This window comes from Cyprinus carpio, chromosome B7 (genome assembly GCF_018340385.1).
Source record: "Cyprinus carpio isolate SPL01 chromosome B7, ASM1834038v1, whole genome shotgun sequence".
NCBI lineage: Eukaryota > Metazoa > Chordata > Actinopteri > Cypriniformes > Cyprinidae > Cyprinus > Cyprinus carpio.
In genome coordinates, this window is record NC_056603.1 from 9709667 (window position 1) to 9725930 (window position 16264).

Sequence of the window (16264 nt, forward strand, 5' to 3'; positions counted from 1 at the left end):
ATATTTTTAACAAATAATTTAAATAAATACATACACAAATGATGTATAATTATATTAGTTAATATTTATAGTATATATAATATATAAACAACTCTGCTATAGTGCTTTAGCAGAAGATGTTTAATGACATAATTAGACCCCATCAACACAAGTGGCTTTGATTTCCTCAATAAATTACCTAAATAAAAACTTTGTGTCTGTATGCTCTTCTACAGGTGTGCTCTTGTTTAGAATAAACAATAAAAAATATATATAGGTGCAGATTTAACCTTACATTAACTGCCTGCCTGGTGTTACCCCTTGGTTTGTTTTTTAAAGACCATTTTCCTGCAATTCCTACATCTCAATGCTCCTCACTCCTACACAGTAGATAACCGTGACACAGGTGTCTTCGTTTAAACCGATGTAAGCTGATCCCACAATATTTCATTAGTTTATTCGTGATAAGAAGCTTATTAGTGATACAAACAGTGTGTTGTTGTTTTGCTACATGTCAAATCGGATTAGAGGACGGGAAATGGCTGTTGTGGTCAAACAAATTCTTTATTCACATAAATACACATTTAAACTTACCTACTAAACGTGCTGTGAGAAGCATCCGGTGTACAAACTTCATTACTTTGCTTATTAGACAAATCTGATGGATTATGAAGAATATATGGCAACTTTAAGTGAAGAAATACACAACCACAAATGTATTATTGAAAATACGGAATACACATAATTTGTTTGACATTATGCTCTCTTTTTGTCTAGAACCTTCCACAGTCCTGGATTTTGCCTTAAGGTTGTTCCCTTTCTAAGGATCCTTTTGATTTGACATTAAAATGATTATAAAAGAGTCGTGTGCAACATTTACATTGCAAAATGAGATGGCAGGTTGAAAAGATCTAGAGTTGATTTGAATTAATCTATTTAAATTCTGTTATTGTTAGTAAGTAGTACAATAAATACTTTGTGTACTCTGAAGAAAAATAATTTTTAGGGCAGTTTGGGGAATGGGACCTGCAGCAACCAGCAATTGTCATTGAGATGAATTGGAATGCTACTGTATATTTGCTATTGACCTAAAAGATTTATTATTATTATTATTATTATTATTTTTTTTTTATTTTTTTTTGTCAGTTCCATGCAAATCAAGCAGCACTACAAGGGATTGCAGGCAAATTCTGCAGAATGGGTCAGGGAATGGTGTCTGTAAAGAACTTTTGTCACCATATGCAAAAGCAGATGTGCGCATGAGACTCTCAGATTTCCTTATCAAATCAAAGGCAGTTTTGACAACTAAACTACTAATCCAACACAAATTCACTCATTTTTAAGCTCAAGTTTCATGATATTCAACTAAAACTGAAAAACCATGTTCTGACTCTTTGAAGATGTTGCAAATACATTTTGTCTGAAAAGTAAAAACAGTAATTTTGTTAACTGATGAAAATTACTTCAGTATGAACAAATGCAAACAGAATGACCACAGGCTAGCCTTGAGAGAGAGAGAGAGAGAGAGAGAGAGAGAGAGAGAGAGAGAGAGAGAGAAAATAATAATACTTATAGTTCATAATAGTGACTGTCCCTTTTCCTTTTCATGTACCACAACATGTTAAAGACACAAATGTCCTTCCTTAACCAAAAATAGCCTACCTTTTTATGTGCTGCTGACAGACAATTATTAACAAAACTTCTCTGAAATCTGTACATAAATTTGTGGTTATCATTTTGTTATTTAGTTAGTACACTTCAAAACTAAATATTGCAAAAGGTGGAAGAAGCATTTTGGGTTTGTCACATTTGCTACTGTGTTAGAGTGTGGAGCGAGGAATGAAGAGACGTGGAGTACATTAACTAGGAGCTTTTTGTGATATAGGGGGAAAGTGTAATATATGTGTATGTGGGGGTTTTGATTTTCAATATAGGGGAAAGAGATCTAAAAAGGGGAATCACGTGACTCTTCGGCAGCAATGCACGTATAGTCCTTTGCTCTGCTCACTTTGTCAGAAATTGTATATATCCTGTAAATAAATTGTGAACTACTCTTTACCTAGCCCACTATGAGTACCCCAGCAGTCAAGGATGTTCGGCAAAGAGAGATTGAACAATTGCCAATAAAGAAAAAATTAAAAGAATCCGCCATTTCCAGAGAGGATCTGGACGCTGCTATAGCTAATGGTATCACATTAGCGCTCAAAGAGCAACAAAGTGCTCTCAATTTGGTTGTGGCCTCAACTGTAAGAGAAGCAAAAGACTCTGTACTGACTCCAGCACTCCGCAATCTACATTTGGATATACAAACGACCAACAATTCTGTAAAAAAGCTAAAAGCAGAAGGTGAAAAGCTAGCCAACGCAGCAAAACAGACACGGCAACGGGTCGATTCTGTTCAAGCAGCTGCATGTGAGGATAGGAGGACAGTCACAAACTTAAGAAATCAGCTGGAACAACTCATCGAAAAAATGACAGACATTGAAGATAGGAGCAGGAGAAATAGCGTACGACTGGTGGGGTTGCCAGAAGGGGCGGAGGGCTCTGATGCAGCTGGGTCCCTGAGAGTTTATTTTTCCAAGTGGATCCCCTCACTGAAAGGCCGTGACATCGAGATTGACCGGGCACATCGCGTGTATGACGGAAGGAAAAACTCCAATCTTCCGTGTACCAAGATGGCATGACAGGTCGGTGATCCTGAAAGGTGCTTGGCAGGCTTATCCGGTGAAATATACGCAGGACAATGTCACGCTACTATTTTTTCCCGACTTTAGTTCAGCAACAACTACCAAGAGAAAGAGCTTTAATCCAGTCTTGAAGAAGATGACAGCACTTGGTCTCCAGCCGTTCCTCACATATCCAACGGTAATTAAACTACAGCACAAAGGTGAGCAGGTGATGTTCGACTCTCCTCAAAAGGCGGAGGATTTTGTTACTTCACTGTCACAGAAGACGTATTCTGCAGCACTACAAAGCAGCGGGAGGGCAACGGCTACCGTCTCCATCCTTTCAATTTAACGAGATGAGCTCTGTGGTGATCCTAACTGCCCTGAAGAGGACAATAACAAGGTGGCCATGGACACTTGTTAATTTCTTTTTGGAATCTTGCCCTGGTCCTGTACGCTCATCCGCTGACTGCTAAATAATAATAATTTATTTTTTATTTATTATTACTATTTTTCAGGCTAATGGAGAGCAGGTTCGATCTCTAAGCTTTTGGCTCAGCGGCCTTTTGGAGGCATGTCTTGCGTTGAAGTGGGCTGGTCACGTATCAACATGTGTTTCTTTTGTGATGAAAGTGACGTGACGTACAGCCAAGTATGGTGACCCATACTCAGAATTCGTGCTCTGCATTTAACCCATCCAAAGTGCACACACACAGCAGTGAACACACACACCGTGAACACATCCCCAGATCAGTTGGGGGTTTGGTGCCTTGCCCAAGACATGGTATTGCAGGCCCACAACCTTAGAGTTAGGAGTTAAACTCTCTAACCACTAGGCCATGGCTTCCCCTTGGTATCTATTGTTTATGCAGACCTACACTCTAGGTAATGTGCGGTATGCTTTGGCTTTTGTACATAGTTGTTTGTCATTCCTTTTTCTTGTTTTTTTTTTTCTATGCCCTTCAACAGACATCAATACTCTTATTTATTTTGCTTTTCTTTTAAAAGGATTATGCATCGAGGTGGATTGGTATCTAGGATACATACTAACGTTGACACGTCACTGGCAGTATGGCATTGCTTGTATTTCTCTTCAGGTAGACATAATCTTGACACTGCGAGTACACAATGCAGGTACTGAATATCTTATCATTGAATGTGAATGGCCTAAATTCTCCTATTAAGCATACCCATATATTAGAATATTTGCACCGTAAATCCATTTCCTGTGCCCTGATATAAGAAACCCATTTAAAACAATGCGATGTGGCACATTTTCAAAACAAGTATTACAAACTGGCAGCCTTCTCGTGCTCATAATAAAACTAAGGGGCTGCTTATCTTAGTCGATAGGAGGTTACCTTTAATTATTGAACATACCGGGAATGAGAATGAGAAAGATGATGAGGGTAGATTTGTTTTTATATGCTGTAAAATACATAATGACAGGTTAGCATTGGTCTCCATTTACTGCCTGAATGAGGCAGACAGTGCATTTTTCACAAATATTTCAAATTTATTACAAGGGATAGATTGAGCAGATTGATTGTCCTTTAGTGATGGGTGGTGATTTTAATGCGGTCTTAAATCCTGCACTGGATAAATCTCACGCTGATACTACAGCTAACCCATTCTCTAAGTTATTGAATAAATTTATCACAGAACTTAATGTAATCGATCTTTGGAGAATCCAGAATACTACATCTAAGGACTTTACTTTTTTTCTAATAGACATAAGACTTTTTCTAGGATAGATTACATTTTTCTCTGCCCATCTCTAATTTCATCTAACTCTTCCATCTCTATATTACCAATTTTATTGTCTGATCACTCTGCAGTGTTATGTAATGTTCACCTTCCCAACATTAAGACAAAGCCCCCTAGATGGCGTCTTAACCTCATTACTAAACAATCAGACATTCATTAATTCGCTAAAAGATCATACAAATGAGTTTCTCGAAATTAATATATCTTGTGATGTAGACCCACAAATATTGTGGGAAACAACGAAATGTGCAATACAAGGATTCTGTATATTTTTTTTTCTTCTGCTCTTGCCAAACCAAAAACCCGCCAATTTACACAATTAGAAAATAAGATCAAAGTATTACAAAACCTTCCTTCTTGAAAGAGGAATATGACTTACTTTCACAATCAAAGACAGTTTATTTTACATAGGATGAGGCAAAAATATTATTTTGAATCGGAGAGACCTAGCCACTTATTGGACCTCAGGCTGAGGGAATGTGAGTCTAAGGCATGCATCAGTGCAATAAAATCTTAGGATTTGTGGTCACCTGGTCATCCAATGTTAATTAACAATGTATTTAAAGGGTTTTACACAAATTTGTACAAAACCGAAACCGATTTTGATAAGTCAGTTTGTAAAGAGTACTTGGATAAATTAGAACTGCCTCAGATCATGCAGATGGATAAAGACTCTTTGGAGGCCCTGTTAAGTTTGGAAGGAGCTCCATGAAGCACTAAAAAGCCTTCAGAAGGGCAAGTCACCAGGCTTAGATTTCCTTCCTCCTGAATTATATTTAGAAATATGGGATGTGGTAGGGACTCTCATGCTTGATGCATTTAATTTTGCAATCGAGCATGGTACATTTCATAGAGACCAAAAAACATCTTTGATATCATTGCTTCTTAAAAAGGGTAAAAGGGTAAAAGGGTATCCGTTAAATTGCTCTAACTACAGACCACTCATCCCATGCGATCTAAAAGTTTATGCTAAAACTCTTGCCTCTCGCATGGAGAAAGTAATTCATAGTTTAATCAAAGATGACCAAACTGGTTTTATTAAGGGGCATCACGCGTCCGATAATATGCGTCAACTGTTTCATGTACTTGATTTTGCAGACTCTCTTCCAAGTCCTTGTGCGTTTTTTTCACTTGACGCAGAAAAAGCCTTTGATAGGCTAGAGTGGAACTATATGTGGGCAGTTCTGCAATGTTTTGGTTTCGGTGAACATTACATTTCTATGATTAAGACACTCTACCACTGAGGCATCAGTCTTGACTGGTAATATTATCTCCCCCTCTTTCCCTTTACAGCGTGGAACGAGGGAGGGATGTCCACTTTCCCCTTTACTGTTTTGTTTATCCCTTAAACCACTAGCACAAGCCATAAGGAAATCTGATGTTCCACTGATTAAGATACATGACCATAATCATATTATTTCTCTGTACGCTGATGACATTATCTTATATTTAGATCATTCTGATATGTCAATAACCGGTATAATTAAGGAATTTGACCACTTTAGTAGTTTATCTGGGGTACAAGATAAATTGGTCCAAATCTGCTTTAATGCCAATTAACAATGTTAAAGTTAACGCTCCTATCCCCTCATTCATTCCTATAAAATATTCTTTCATTTATTTGGGTTTTACCATATATAAAAGACATTCATAAAATTGCCAGAAACAATTTTAATACTATTTTAGTCAAGATCAGAAATGATACTCATGAGACGGAATAATCTTAAAGTCTCACTTCAAGGCAAAATCTCCACCGTCAACATGAATTTGTTACCTCGGTATAATTTTCTTTTTTCTATGTTGCCGCTTTCCAGGTTACTTTAAGGAGATCAATTCCATACTTTCCCAGTTTATCTCAAATGGTAAATGACTTACCACGTTGCAGTGTCCTATACTTTCAGGAGGATCGGCTGTACCAAATTTCCAATTATATTATTTGTTCTTTCAGCTTAAGGCTCTTCATATTTGAGTTGATCCTCAATCTAAATCTTCATGGAGAGTAATCGAAGCTGACAGGGTTAAACCACATAGGCTCAAAGATATTTTATTTGCTGGCACAGGTAATAAAAATGATAAATATGGCCCAGTTGTCATTATATTATGTCTTTTTTCAGTTACACTCTGCTCTCAAGGCCTATGGAGTTCCCTGGGCATCCCCCATTTCCTCTCATCCTATGTGGGATTGGATCGCACCATCCTCTGGTCGGCCATCTGTTTCTTTAATATATAGTAAATTTAATGATCACACTGCAAAACCTCTTTCTATTAAATCTATATGGAATTGTGAATTAACAGATTTTAACTTATCGGTCGACTGGGAGAGGGTGTGGTTTAATCTAATCTTTACTTCTAAAAACTTTGCTTATCATCTTATCCATTTCAAAGTCATTTATAGAGCATACATAACTCCTTACAATAGGTTTAAAATGAAACTGCAATCGACCTATAACTGTCATATCTGTAACACCGTATCATCAGGTACTTTTCTCCACATGTTTTGGGAATGTCCAATTGTTGTCAACCTATGGACACATGTGAATTCAGTTTTATCCTTTTTACTACAAACTGATTACATGTCTAATCCATGTTTATGTCTTCTCAATGATAATTCAAGTTCATTAAAGAAGAGAATGTTTGCTGGTTTTACAGCTGCAAAGATGACAATACTACAAAATTGGTTTACTCTGTGTGCAAAAATGTGTGCAAAAACATTTTGGATCCACAGCCTCCTTAAAATTGTGACTTTTGAATGTACAATAGCACGAATGATCAAGGCTAAACCTAGTACCATCGATGCATGGCAATGTTTCTCTTCCAAAATTTTAGACTTTATAAAGCAATGACCATAAAGTTTTTTTTTTTCCTTTTAGATTGTTAAATTAATGATGTGTATTTTGCTCTCCCTTCCCTGTTTGGTTTGTTTGAATGGATGTGGTTTTGTTGAATTAAAACCATTGGGTGCTCTGGAGGTCCCTCAGGACCCCCCCCCAAAAAAAGAAAATACTTGGGGCGAATTATGGGCATCTTAGCTGGAACAGGGTCTTGAGGGTGCTCTGGAGGTGCAAGCACTGGAGTGAGCTCTGGACTGGATTCAGGGGCTGGAGCAGACACTGGAGCGAGCTCTGGGGGTGCACTCGGTGAGGAAGAGGGCTTTTTTCCTCTTCCTCTAATGATTACGAATGAATTGGGCAGCCAGCGGGCTTGGCGTTGTGGCAAATGGCGGGCCTGACTTCATAGCAGTCGGCGGGCTTGACCATGGCGCAGCGAAGCGTCAGGTGATCTCCATTATCTCAGAAAAACAAACAAACAAAAAAACGTAGACTTAAAAAAACCCCAAAAACAAACACGGGGAGAAGGGGCGCCGCTTACTGTCTTAGTCGGGTATTCCGTCACGTTTGCTACGGTGTTTGAGCCATAGACTGTTTAAAAAAAAAAAAAGGATGGACGATGCGTCGTCTTGAGTAAATGACATAATTTGGAACCCGAGTCTGTGCAGTAGAGATTTGTTTGGAGCCAGAGTCTGCGCAGTAGTGTTTTGAGGTGGAGCCGCGGTATCAAACTCCCGTACAAAATCCCGCAGACCCAATCACCCATAATGACACACCCCATTTTTATAGCATTAAATTACTAGCTAAAATCAAACTTATCACAAAAACGAACAATTTAACATATATCAGTGTGATAACAACTACCTTAAATGACCAAAACCATCTTTTGGAAAATTGTATTGGAAATGAATTAATTTTTTCCTTTTGACTCAAGTCCCATTCATTTACATAGAGAGGGCGGGGTTTATTACCTGTACTGCAGCCAGGCACTAGGGGAAGATCAAAGAGCCCGCAGCTTCACTTTTAAGGATGTGTGAGGCACACCCAGTTGAAGCACAGAGCGAGAAGACATGGAGTACATCATCAAGGAGATTTTAATGAAATCAAGGGAACCAGGAAAACACACATAGCTGAGAAGGTTGACATTCACAATAATGGAACAAGAACGCAAAACAGGAAACCATTAAATACACATGACTAGAGGGACACAATGAGGAACACCTGCAATCAATGACATAATAAACATTGGAAACACCTGGGGCAAATTAACCTAATCAGGGAACAGGAACAGGAAGACCAAATAAGGACATAAACACCACATGGAGCACGTGGGGGAAGAAAACACACACAGACAGGGAACAGAGTCTGACAGGGTTCCCCAAAGATTCTTTCAGTGGACAGTTCTGCCAAGCACCTCTTTTTTCTTAGTGTGAAGAACATTTTAAAGAATTTCTAAAGAATCCCTTCTCTATATAAATAACGTTTTGTGCAGTGGAGAAGTTTTATGAATTTTAAAGCTTCTTCATGGGACTCTACACAGTTGTGTGTAACAAAGAAAAATGGCAATGTTGGCCTGATGTAGGAGAACCGTTTTGTGGTTTTTGTAGCAGTGGACTGTTAAAGTTCTGTCAATTTGTTTGGGTTGATTCTTAGTTTAGTGACAGAAACATGCATTTAGGCATCTAGATGTGGTGAAGACGACTTGCTGAAGTTTAAACCGAGCATCAGAATGGGGAAGAAAGGGGATTTAAGTGACTTTGAACGTGGAATGGTTGTTGGTGCCAGACGTGCTGGTCTGAGTATTTAAAAAATCTCTAGGGTTTACAGAGAATGGTCTGAAAAAGAGAAAATATCCAGTGAGCGGCAGTTGTGTGGACGAAAATGCCATGTTGATAACTCAAATAACCACTCGTTACAACCAAGGTATGCAGAATATCATCTCTGAATGCACAACATGTCGAACCCTGAAGCAGATGGGCTACAGCAGCAGAAGACCACACCGGTTGCTGCTCCTGTCAGTTACAGTTACAGGCTACAGTTCGCACAGGCTCACCAAAATTGGACAATAGAAGATTGAAAAAACGTTGTCTGGTCTGATGAGTCTCGAATTCTGCTGCGACATTCAGATGGTAGGGTCAGAATTTGGTGTAAAGAACATGAAAGCATGGATCCATCCTGCCTTGTGTCAACGGTTCAGGCTGCTGGTGGTGTAAAGGTGTGGGGGATATTTTCTTGGCACACTTTGGGCCCCTCAGTACCAATTGAGCATCGTTTATATGCCACAGCCTACCTGAGTATTGTTGCTGACCATGTTCACCCCTTTATGACTACAGTGTACCCATCTTCTGATGGCTACTTCCAGCAGGATAATGCACCATGTCTCAAAGCTCAAATCATCTCAGACTGGTTTCTTGAACATGAAAATGAGTTCACTTTACTCAAATGGCCTCCACAGTCACCAGAATCCAATAGAGCAGCTTTGGGATGTGGTGGAACGGGAGATTTGCATCGTGGATGTGCAGCCGACAAATCTGCAGCAACTGCGTGATGCTATCGTGTCAATATGGACCAAAATCTCTGAGGAATGTTTCCAACACCTTGTTGAATCTATGCCACGAAGAATTAAGGCAGTTTTGAAAGCAAAAGGGGGTCCAATGATCATTTTTATAAAGCCTGTATAGTTAAGTACTTTCACTTAAATGACAATTTATAGGTAATTTGCATTGCCATTTAAGTGAAATTATTGAACTTAAATATATAAGCTTGATAAAAATGATCATTCTAGAAGAAAATTTCAGATGGCACTTAGAGGCTTTTGCATCTGAACTCTTCATGTATTAATCATATTGATAGGCCCTATAAAACAAATATTACATATTAATTATGTAAATTTCCTGCACCTGTTATAGACGTCCAAATGATGTCCAAAAAAATTACCCAGTTCAAAGGTCAAATGTTGAATGTCAAGATGACGTCCAAGTTGGGACCTAGTATAGTGGACCTAGTTTGGACGTCGAATAGATGTTCAGAAAAGGTCATGGACCGACGGACCTAATATAGACATGATCTATCCGACGTCCAATGTTTAGTGGGAGAATGTTGTTGCACTCTATTCTTCTTACTCAATAATTGTTTCCTATTCATATATTTAACTCTGTCTGTGGCTCTTGTTAGAACTTTCAAATCATAACCTCTCTGTCTTAAATCAACTAGTCGTATCCTGTAATTTAATTTTGAAACCATTTTCTAAGTCACAAATACATTTTAATCTTTGGAACTGGCCATGCTTAATACTCTCAATCAGCCAAGGTGGATGAAAACAGCTCTGAGAATGGTATTTCGATCTGTTAATTTCCTAATAATCGAAGTGTGTAACAACATTAACATCCCTTGTTATTTTTAGATCAAGGAAATTAATTTCGGACCCTGAATACTCCAGGCTCAAATTCATGAAATGTGTAATTCAGACTCCGAACCAGTCCAAATCAATGAGACATCATCAATATATCTACCCCACTGAACGATTTTATCCAAAAAGAGGAATTATGAGTCAAAAAATATCTTTCTTCCCACAATCCTAAAAACAAGTTAGCATAATTCGAAGCAAAGCAAACACCCATAGCTGTACCTTTTACCTGTTTATAAACAATCTTGAAACAAAAAAACATTGTTCTTAAGTGTCCACTCCATCACTTGTACAATAAAAAAGTAGGCGGCAAACTTCCCGGAGGTCTATGGCCTAGAAAATATTCAATGGCCTCAAGTCCCTTTGCATGAGACAGAGATTCAACAGAGATTCACCTTCATTTTTTATGTCATTAATCGTATTAAGCACATGAGTACTGCCTTGAATATAAGAGGGAAGCAGAGAATACATTAGGCTTTATAAAGAAGTCAACATACTGTGATGCCAGCTCTGTCAACAATGCATTTCCACTGATTCTCTAAATTCTTGTGTATCTTTGGCAACATATAAAATGATGGAATACAAGGGTCTTTGCAGAGTAGAGATCCCTTTGGGAAACCCAAATGTTGTCCTTCGTTGTTGACAGAAGATCTCTCAGTTGAGTCATCATCATCTCCAAAGGATAGGCAGTTAAAGCCCAATAGTACTCGTGAGACTAGTGAGAGTTAAATCTATGGATAGGAAACAATTATTAAGAAGAATAGAGTGCAACAGTGTTCTAATCCTAATTCTAATCTGGTCTTTTTTAGACAATTTAAAGCTGTGAGGTTAGAAAAATTAAACATTATAAATTCTAATTGACATCACAGAAAGTTATAGCATTCTTAGAACATTTTATTTTCTCCAGAAAAACCAATGGTTAGTTAATGAAGAAATTAATTTTTACTTTTTTTGTAATGATTTACATTTGTGGTGTTGGATGAATCTGTATTTATATACATGCATATTATACATGAATATGCTATATATTACTATTTATATATATATATATATATATATATATATATATACACAGGTCCTTCTCAAAAAATTAGCATATTGTGCTAAAAGTTCATTATTTTCCATAATGTAATTATAAAAATTTAACTTTCATATATTTTAGATTCATTGCACACCAACTGAAATATTTCAGGTTTTTTTATTGTTTTAATACTGATGATTTTGGCATACAGCTCATGGAAAACCCAAAATTCCTATCTCAAAAAATTAGCATATTTCATCCGACCAATAAAAGAAAAGTGTTTTTAATACAAAAAAGGTCAACCCTTCAAATAATTATCTTCAGTTATGCACTCAATACTTGGTCGGGAATCCTTTTGCAGAAATGACTGCTTCAATGCGGCGTGGCATGGAGGCAATCAGCCTGTGGCACTGCTGAGGTGTTATGGAGGCCCAGGATGCTTCGATAGCGGCCTTAAGCTCATCCAGAGTGTTGGGTCTTGCGTCTCTCAACTTTCTCTTCACAATATCCCACAGATTCTCTATGGGGTTCAGGTCAGGAGAGTTGGCAGGCCAATTGAGCACAGTAATACCATGGTCAGTAAACCATTTACCAGTGGTTTTGGCACTGTGAGCAGGTGCCAGGTCGTGCTGAAAAACGAAATCTTCATCTCCATAAAGCTTTTCAGCAGATGGAAGCATGAAGTGCTCCAAAATCTCCTGATAGCTAGCTGCATTGACCCTGCCCTTGATAAAACACAGTGGACCAACACCAGCAGCTGACATGGCACCCCAGACCATCACTGACTGTGGGTACTTGACACTGGACTTCAGGCATTTTGGCATTTCCTTCTCCCCAGTCTTCCTCCAGACTCTGGCATCTTGATTTCCGAATGACATGCAAAATTTGCTTTCATCCGAAAAAAGTACTTTGGACCACTGAGCAACAGTCCAGTGCTGCTTCTCTGTAGCCCAGGTCAGGCGCTTCTGCCGCTGTTTCTGGTTCAACGTTGTGCAGCGTTTTTTGCCACACTTTTTCCTTCCCACAGACTTCCCACTGAGGTGCCTTGATACAGCACTCTGGGAACAGCCTATTCATTCAGAAATTTCTTTCTGTGTCTTACCCTCTCGCTTGAGGGTGTCAATGATGGCCTTCTGGACAGCAGTCAGGTCGGCAGTCTTACCCATGATTGCGGTTTTGAGTAATGAACCAGGCTGGGAGTTTTTAAAAGCCTCAGGAATCTTTTGCAGGTGTTTAGAGTTAATTAGTTGATTCAGATGATTAGGTTAATAGCTCGTTTAGAGAACCTTTTCATGATATGCTAATTTTTTGGGTTTTCATGAGCTGTATGCCATAATCATCAGTATTAAAACAATAAAAGACCTGAAATATTTCAGTTGGTGTGCAATGAATCTAAAATATATGAAAGTTTAATTTTTATCATTACATTATGGAAAATAATTAACTTTTATCACAATATGCTAATTTTTTGAGAAGGACCTGTATATATATTATATTTATTTTTTTTACTTTAAGTATATACTTTTTATTATTTATTATTGCTTACTGGTGGTGGTGATTGCTTACTAATTGTTTAAGAAGACTTGTTTGAACAATTGATGTGTATCCTGAAGAGGGCTGTGTAGCTGAAACATATAGAGTGCTACTGTGAGGAGCATGGATCCGTAGGAGAATTTTACCACTTTTAATCATCCAAAGGATACACATGTAGCAATGTAGACATAAACAATTCCAGACAAGGGAGAACAGAACGGGCAAGAACTAAATAGGGCAGATAACAAGGTGCAGACATGTGAGGAGGATAACTAATAATGAGACACCTGGAACAAATCAAACTACACTGGGGCATGAACAGGAAGGACCAAGTAAGGATAAACAGGAACATACACGTGACAGGTTAATTAAAGGCTTTTTATTATTATTATTATACAAGTGCCTTCTTTTCAGTTTGATATTTGCCTCATAATATCCAAAGAGCACCAGTGATTATGTGAAGAGAACAGCGCAGCCTTTCTAAATTATTATTATCTTGTCCCTGTAAGTTTCAGGTACTTAATTCTTAATCTCAACTGATCTTTAACTGAATCTTTACTTTGGCTGATGGCATTTCACATTGCATTGAGGTATGATTCATATTGCTTATATTACATTTACAGTGGTTAATTTGTGAATTTACTCATGTCATATTTGTAAAACATATAGGATTTTCACAGGGATATCATGAGATGATGGCAAAAATGTCAACAAATTAAATCCAATGTGATGCAGTGCTGTAAAACAACAGAACATAAACAGGCCACAGTATGCTGCTACTTCACAAATCATTTTATTTGCCACCACCACCTTTGTTGACTCAGTTGGACCTAAGAACAGAATGTCAACAATACATGTCAAACAATACATGTCAAACAGATTATTCAGATAGAAATATAAATATTTTAGAAAATAATTTCTTAAGATGTTGGCACTATAGCAAGCAACTTCATTTAATCAGGTAGAACTTCATTACTTATTGCACTATTAAAATTTACTGAACACAACCATACAAAACTATATTTATTAGAAATTATGCTAATTTACACCACATACAAGTCCTACCAATTAATTTGAACACATTCTAAGCTATTCGTCGGAGAAATATTCATGTTACGGTTTTACATCGCTAGTCATTTATTGTGTTTGCTGTGTTCAGGGTGTGAAATATTTGTCCATCAGGTTGTGTCCTCCATGTCAGGTTGGTGTCAATCGGCAGTCCCAGTTTCCTCAGCTTTTGCTGCAACTGAAGACAAACAGAACCATCAACCGCTGGAGCTTATAGTCATCATAAACATGTTTGCATGTATCATTCAAACATTTACATTACTTAACACAGACCAGATATTATGAAAGACAAAGAGATTATAAAAATAACATATGATTACCCTTGTTGCAAAATCATAGTGCATCATTTTAATACTGACCTGTTGTAAAATGGTGCTGTTAAAATCACTGACATTAAGGTTCAGTGGTGACTGTAGGTTTATTCTCAGTATTTGAATCTTCTTTGCTACAGGGATTTAAATGATCAGATCAGTCATTTGCAAAAGTAAACACTGTATTGCCTTTATTCTAGAATCACGCAAACACCAGCAAACAAAGAGGCTTTCTTACCAGTGCCACAGACAAATCTGAGTTTCAATGAACATGATTTATCCCCCCATTGTCCATCTGGCATATACAGTTGCGCACAAAATTCAGTTCCCCCGAAATTATTGGGCTCAGAAAACATCCAGGCTCTGAATTCAGAGCTACTCTGATCTGACCACTTCCAGGTGTCTCTGTATAAACCCATGTAAGCTTTAACCACATTATTGATGATGAGCAGCTGCTTCAGTTTTGCGTTCTCATCTTGGTTTTCTATTGTAGCCAAATCAGTGTGATACAGTCTGCAGTAGTTTAAAGCATCACTCCAATTTTTCTCCTCTTGGATTACGACAGTTGTATTCGTTGTGGCTGTGGGCATATAGTTCATTTAGACATTCTATTTGTTTAATTATGTTAGTAAAGTTAGAAAAGCATATTCAATTACCATTATAGCACAAGACAGGAAGAGGGTTTCCACACTGATCATCATGCCAAAATCCTGTGAAATATAACCAAGCACAAGCTTCTTTTGATTGATAGTTGCTTGGTTCGTTTCCTGCCCAGTTGGTGTATGTCATGTTTTTTTTAGAATTGGACCATCTCCAGCTGTAGCGATCATCATACAGTCCTATCCAAACACCGCCAGTGTAACCTCGGCTTGTCAGAGTTTGAACGACTTGGTCATGTTCTTCCTCGTTGTCAAATGTTGCTAAATCATTGTAGTATTTTCTGCAGTAATCTTGAGCCTCAGTCCAGTTCTTGAACTCATCAATGATGTAATAACGATGAGAAGTGCACCATGGAAAACGTACAAATCCTTGAAAAAGATACAGTGAAAGTTCTCAGTGTTGTTCAAGTGTATTCTTTTTTAACTTAAATGTAAAACATAAACATATTTTATACTTACCTACTAACAATGCTGTGAGAAGCATCCTATGTACAAAATCCATTTTTTTAGACAAATATGATAGGTTGTGTATAATATATTTAAATAAAAAAAATATACAACAACAAACATGAAGTCTTATTAAATACAATAACGACAATAATGGGAACACATATGCCGAGTAATAGTAGTAATAATAATATTACTTGAAGTGTTGTTGTTTGCCAGTGTCATGCTTTAAAAGCCACAATGATAGACTTGCAAATGTTTCTTTTCTATTTTTTTCCCCCTAGAACCAACCACAGTCCTTGACTCTGCCTCAAGGATCCTCCCCTTCTAAGCTAACTTTAACTCTATCAGACCAGAATATTACAAACCCCACCAAATACAACAAAAAGTTAGCATTTGATCATGTGATCTCCACATGGCAGTCACTGTAACTACCCTTATATAGAATAAAACAGCCTTTTCAGGGCAATTCATTTGTATATCAAATTACCATCAGCAACCTGTTTTGATCTGGATACATTCGATTAGACATAAAAGTGAGAGCCGTGTCAGAGCCATGTACAACATTTACTTAACAAA

General features: G+C 37.6%; 1 long non-coding RNA gene across 1 annotated transcript; it reads right to left on the reverse strand.

Annotated features, from left to right (window-relative positions):
* Positions 1-13877: 13877 nt before the first annotated feature.
* LOC122137863 lies at positions 13878-15158 on the reverse strand. The gene is made up of 3 exons (XR_006155098.1): positions 14818-15158; positions 14628-14713; positions 13878-14446 (listed from the first exon to the last, which is right to left on the reverse strand). It is a non-coding gene; the product is annotated as an uncharacterized LOC122137863 (long non-coding RNA).
* Between the last annotated feature and the right edge of the window lie 1106 nt (positions 15159-16264).